Source organism: Sesamum indicum, linkage group LG8 (genome assembly GCF_026168435.1).
Source record: "Sesamum indicum cultivar Baizhima isolate 11 linkage group LG8, ASM2616843v1, whole genome shotgun sequence".
In the NCBI taxonomy this organism is placed as follows: Eukaryota; Viridiplantae; Streptophyta; class Magnoliopsida; order Lamiales; family Pedaliaceae; genus Sesamum; species Sesamum indicum.
The window spans coordinates 25,428,052-25,434,373 of record NC_142664.1 but is presented as its reverse complement, the minus strand read 5'-3'; positions in this window follow the sequence as shown (position 1 = coordinate 25,434,373).

Genomic DNA, 6,322 nt, shown 5'->3' with positions numbered 1-6,322 from the left:
CCCGTCCGCCCTGCCTGTGCCCGCGCAGGCGCGCGCGCGCGGGCGCCCGACCGCCCTGCCTGTGCCCGCGCAGGCGCGCGCGCGCGGGCGCCTGTCCGCCCTGCCTGTGCCCGCGCAGGCGCGCGCGCGCGGGCGCCCGTCCGCCCTGCCTGTCAGGCGCGCGCGCGCGGGCGCCCGTCCGCCCTGCCTGTACCCGCGCGGGCGCCCTTCGGCCCTACCTGTGCCCGCGCAGGCGCGCGCGCGCGGGCGCCAGTCGGCCCTGCCTGTGCCCGCGCAGGCGCGCGCTCGCGGGCGCCAGTCGGCCCTGCCTGTTCCCGCGCAGGCGAGCGCGCGCGGGCGCCAGTCGGCCATGCCTGTGCACGCGTAGGCGCGCGCGCGGCCGCCGGCCGGCCGGCGGGTTCTTCCGGCCGGCGGCGTCTTCCGGCCGGCGGCGGTTTTTTCCCAAATTTTTTTCAAACTTTTGCGACGCATAATATAACTGAATATAATAAAATAAATATTTCGCGATACAAATACGATGCGTAAAAAATTAAAAAATTATTCTAATGTGACATCATATTTTTCCCTTTTTTCCCTTTTATTTATTATTTTTTTAATAATTAAAATAATTAAATAAATATTTTCATAACTCAAAAATAAATTATTTCGACAAAAATTAATTAGTCATGTGATTTTGCGGTGACGTGCAAATTTTCGGCAGCGTCCGCAAAGGCGCGCGCGCGCACGTCGGCAGCATCCGCAAAGGCGCGCGCTCGCACGCGGGGCTGTTTCCGCAAAGCCGCGCGCGCGCACGCGGGGTTGTTTCCGCACCGGCGCGCTCGCGCACGCGGTGCTGTTTCCGCACACGCGCCGGCAGCGTCCGCACAGGCGCGCGCGCGCACGTCGGCAGTGGCTTCCTACACGGGCGCCCGTCTGCTGCCGACAGGCCTGCGCGCGCGCACGTCGGCAGAAGTCGGGCAGGCGGCGTCTGCCGCCGTCGGCAGTTTTTTCCCGATGCTTCTTCAATCTTCTGGGACGCGATTCAAATACGATGCGTAAAAAATTAAAATATTATTCTAATCTGTCTTCATATTTTTCCCTTTTTTCCCATTTATTTATTATTTTTTTAATAATTAAAATAATTTAATAAATATTTTAAATTAATAATTAATAATAATTATTTTAATTAAAATAATTAAATTAATCGTGTGATTTTGAGGCGACGTGAAAATTTTTATGCTGCGGCCGCCCAAGCCGCGCGCGCGCACGGCGGCAGTGCCCGAGCAGGCGCGGGCGCACGCCGGCAGTGCCCGCGCTGGCGCGCGGGCGCGCGCGCGGGGGCGCCCCTCGGCAGTGCCCGCGCGGGCGCGCGCGCGGGGGCGCCCGACCGCCCTGCCTGTGCCCGCGCAGGCGCGGGCGCCCGACCGCCCTGCCTGTACCCGCGCAGGCGCGGGCGCCCGACCGCCCTGCCTGTGCCCGCGCAGGCGCGCGCGCCCGACCGCCCTGCCTGCGCCCGCGCAGGCGCGCGCGCTTGGGCGCCCGTCCGCCCTGCCTGTGCCCGCGCAGGCGCGCGCGCGCGGGCGCCCGACCGCCCTGCCTGTGCCCGCGCAGGCGCGCGCGTGCGGGCGCCCGTCCGCCCTGCCTGTGCCCGCGCAGGCGCGCGCGCGCGGGCGCCAGTCGGCCATGCATGTGCCCGCGCGGGCGCCAGTCGGCCCTGCCTGTTCCCGCGCAGGCGAGCGCGCGCGGGCGCCAGTCGGCCATGCCTGAGCCCGCGCAGACGCGCGCGCGCGGGCGCCCGTCTGCCGTGCGCGCGCGGCGGCCGGCCGGCGTGGTGTGCCGGCCGGCGGCGGCGGCGGCCGGCGGGGTCTTCCGGCCGGCGGCATCTTCCGGGTGGCCGGCGGGGTCTGCCGGCCGGCGGCGGTTTTTTCCCAAATTTTTTTCAAACTTTTGCGACGCATAATATAATTGAATATAATAAAATAAATATTTCGCGATACAAATACGATGCGTAAAAAATTAAAAAATTATTCTAATGTGACATCATATTTTTCCCTTTTTTCCTTTTATTTATTATTTTTTTAATAATTAAAATAATTAAATAAATATTTTCATAACTCAAAAATAAATTATTTCGACAAAAATTAATTAGTCATGTAATTTTGCGGTGACGTGCAAATTTTCGGCAGCGTCCGCAAAGGCGCGCGCGCGCACGTCGGCAGCGTCCGCAAAGGCGCGCGCGCGCACGCTGGGCTGTTTCCGCACCGGCGCGCTCGCGCCGGCGGGGCTGTTTCCGCAAAGCCGCGTGCGCGCACGCGGGGCTATTTCCGCCCCGGCGCGCTCGCGCAGGCGGGGCTGTTTCCGCACACGCGCCGGCAGCGTCCGCACAGGCGCGCGCGCGCACGTCGGCAGTGGCTTCCTACACGGGCGCCCGTCTGCTGCCGACAGGCCTGCGCGCGCGCACGTCGGCAGTAGTCGGGCAGGCGGCGTCTGGCGCCGTCGGCAGTTTTTTCCCGATGCTTCTTCAATCTTCTGGGACGCATAATATAACATAATATAATAAAATAAATATTTCGCGATTCAAATACGATACGTAAAAAATTAAAATATTATTCTAATCTGTCTTCATATTTTTCCCTTTTTTCCCATTTATTTATTATTTTTTTAATAATTAAAATAATTAAATAAATATTTTAAATTAATAATAATTATTTTAATTAAAATAATTAAATTAATCGTGTGATTTTGAGGCGACGTGAAAATTTTTATACTGCGGCCGCCCAAGGCCCGCGCGCGCACGGCGGCAGTGCCCGAGAAGGCGCGGGCGCCCGTCGGCAGTGCCCGCGCGGGCGCACGAGCGGGGGCGCCCGTCGGCAGTGCCCGCGCGGGGGCGCCCGTCGGCAGTGCCCGAGCGGGCGCAGGCGCGGGCGCCCGACCGCCCTGCCTGTGCCCGCGCAGGCGCGGGTGCCCGACCGCCCTGCCTGTGCCCGCGCAGGCGCGCGCGCGCGGGCACCCGTCCGCCCTGCCTGTGCCCGCGTAGGCGCGGGCGCCCCGCCGGCCTGCCGGTGCCCGCGCAGGCGCGCGCGCGCGGGCGCCCGACCGCCCTGCCTGTGCCCGCGCAGGCGCGCGCGCGCGGGCGCCCGTCCGCCCTGCCTGTGCCCGCGCGGGCGCCCGTCGGCCCTACCTGTGCCCGCGCAGACGCGCGCGCGCGGGCGCCAGTCGGCCCTGCCTGTGCCCGCGCAGGCGAGCGCGCGCGGGCTCCAGTCGGCCATGCCTGTGCCCGCGCAGGCGCGCGCGCGCTGGCGCCCCCTGCCGTGCGCGAGCGGCCGCCGGCCGGCGGCGTCTGCCGGCCGGCGGCGGCGGCGTCTTCCGGCGGCGGCGGCCGGCGGCATCTGCCGGCCGGCGGCGGTTTTTTCCCAAATTTTTTTCAAACTTTTGCGACGCATAATATAACTGAATATAATAAAATAAATATTTCGCGATACAAATACGATGCGTAAAAAATTAAAAAATTATTCTAATGTGACTTCATATTTTTCCCTTTTTTCCGTTTTATTTATTATTTTTTTAATAATTAAAATAATTAAATAAATATTTTCATAACTCAAAAATAAATTACTTCGACAAAAATTAATTAGTCATGTGACTTTGCGGTGACGTGCAAATTTTCGGCAGCGTCCGCAAAGGCGCGCGCGCGCACGTCGGCAGCGTCCGCAAAGGCGCGCGCGCGCACGCGGGGCTGTTTCCGCAAAGGCGCGTGCGCGCACGCGGGGCTGTTTCCGCACCGGCGCGCTCGCGCCGGCGGGGCTGTTTCCGCAAAGCCGCGCGCGCGCACGCGGGGCTGTTTCCGCAACGGCGCGCTCGCGCAGGCGGGGCTGTTTCCGCACACGCGCCGGCAGCGTCCGCACAGGCGCGCGCGTCGGCAGTGGCTTCCTACACGGGCGCCCGTCTGCTGCCGACAGGCCTGCGCGCGCGCACGTCGGCAGTATTCGAGCAGTCGGCGTCTGCCGCCGTCGGCAGTTTTTTCCCGATGCTTCTTAAATCTTCTGGGACGCATAATATAACATAATATAATAAAATAAATATTTCGCGATTCAAATACGATGCGTAAAAAATTAAAATATTATTCTAATCGGTCTTCATATTTTTCCCTTTTTTCCCATTTATTTATTATTTTTTTTAATAATTAAAATAATTAAATAAATATTTTAAATTAATAATTAATAATAATTATTTTAATTAAAATAATTAAATTAATCGTGTGATTTTGAGGCGACGTGAAAATTTTTATGCTGCGGCCGCCCAAGGCGCGCGCGCGCACGGCGGCAGTGCCCGAGCAGGCGCGGGCGCACGCCGGCAGTGCCCGCGCTGGCGCGCGGGCGCGCGCGCGGGGGCGCCCGTCGGCAGTGCCCGCGCGGGCGCGCGCGCGGGGGCGCCCGACCGCCCTGCCTGTGCCCGCGCAGGCGCGGGCGCCCGACCGCCCTGCCTGTGCCCGCGCAGGCGCGCGCGCGCGGGCGCCCGACCGACCACCCTGCCTGTGCCCGCGCAGGCGCGCGCGCGCGGGCGCCCGACCGCCCTGCCTGTCCCCGCGCAGGCGCGCGCGCGCGGGCGCCCGTCCGCCCTGCCTGTGCCCGCGCAGGCGCGCGCGCCCGGGCGCCCGACCGCCCTGCCTGTGCCCGCGCAGGCGCGCGCGCGGGCGCCCGTCGGCCCTGCCTGTGCCCGCGCAGGCGCGCGCGCGCGGGCGCCCGTCCGCCCTGCCTGTCCCCGCGCAGGCGCGCGCGCGCGGGCGCCCGTCCGCCCTGCCTGTGCCCGCGCAGGCGCGCGCGCGCGGGCGCCCTTCGGCCCTGCTTGTGCCCGCGCAGGCGCGCGCGCGCGGGCGCCAGTCGGCCATGCCTGTGCCCGCGCAGGCGCGCGCGCGGGCGCCAGTCGGCCCTGCCTGTTCCCGCGCAGGCGAGCGCGCGCGGGCGCCAGTCGGCCATGCCTGAGCCCGCGCAGGCGCGCGCGCGCGGGCGCCCGTCTGCCGTGCGCGCGCGGCGGCCGGCCGGCGGCGGCGGCCGGCCGGCGTGGTCTGCCGGCCGGCGGGGTCTTCCGGCCGGCGGGGTCTGCCGGCCGGCGGCGGTTTTTTCCCAAATTTTTTTCAAACTTTTGCGACGCATAATATAACTGAATATAATAAAATAAATATTTCGCGATACAAATACGATGCGTAAAAAATTAAAAAATTATTCTAATGTGACATCATATTTTTCCCTTTTTCCCTTTTATTTATTATTTTTTTAATAATTAAAATAATTAAATAAATATTTTCATAACTCAAAAATAAATTATTTCGACAAAAAATAATTAGTCATGTGATTTTGCGGTGACGTGCAAATTTTCGGCACCGTCCGCAAAGGCGCGCGCGCGCACGCTGGGCTGTTTCCGCACCGGCGCGCTCGCGCCGGCGGGGCTGTTTCCGCAAAGCCGCGCGCGCGCACTCGGGGCTGTTTCCGCCCCGGCGCGCTCGCGCAGGCGGGGCTGTTTCCGCACTCGCGCCGGCAGCGTCCGCACAGGCGCGCGCGCGCACGTCGGCAGTGGCTTCCTACACGGGCGCCCGTCTGCTGCCGACAGGCCTGCGCGCGCGCACGTCGGCAGTAGTCGGGCAGGCGGCGTCTGCCGGCGTCGGCAGTTTTTTCCCGATGCTTCTTCAATCTTCTGGGACGCATAATATAACATAATATAATAAAATAAATATTTCGCGATTCAAATACGATGCGTAAAAAATTAAAATATTATTCTAATCTGTCTTCATATTTTTCCCTTTTTTCCCATTTATTTATTATTTTTTTTAATAATTAAAATAATTAAATAAATATTTTAAATTAATAATTAATAATAATTATTTTAATTAAAATAATTAAATTAATCGTGTGATTTTGAGGCGACGTGAAAATTTTTATGCTGCGGCCGCCCAAGGCGCGCGCGCGCACGGCGGCAGTGCCCGAGCAGGCGCGGGCGCACGCCGGCAGTGCCCGCGCTGGCGCGCGCGCGGGCGCGCGCGCGGCGCCCGTCGGCAGTGCCCGCGCGGGCGCGCGCGCGGGGGCGCCCGTCGGCAGTGCCCGAGCGGGCGCAGGCGCGGGCGCCCGACCGCCCTGCCTGTGCCCGCGCAGGCGCGGGCGCCCGTCCGCCCTGCCTGTGCCCGCGCAGGCGCGCGCGCGCGGGCGCCCGACCGCCCTGCCTGTGCCCGCGCAGGCGCGCGCGCCGGCGCCCGTCTGCCGTGCGCGCGCGGCGGCCGGCGGGGGTATCACGAGGCGCCTATCACACAGCGCGTCGTGTGGCTAGTAGTCCGCTGACTACGTCCGCCAAT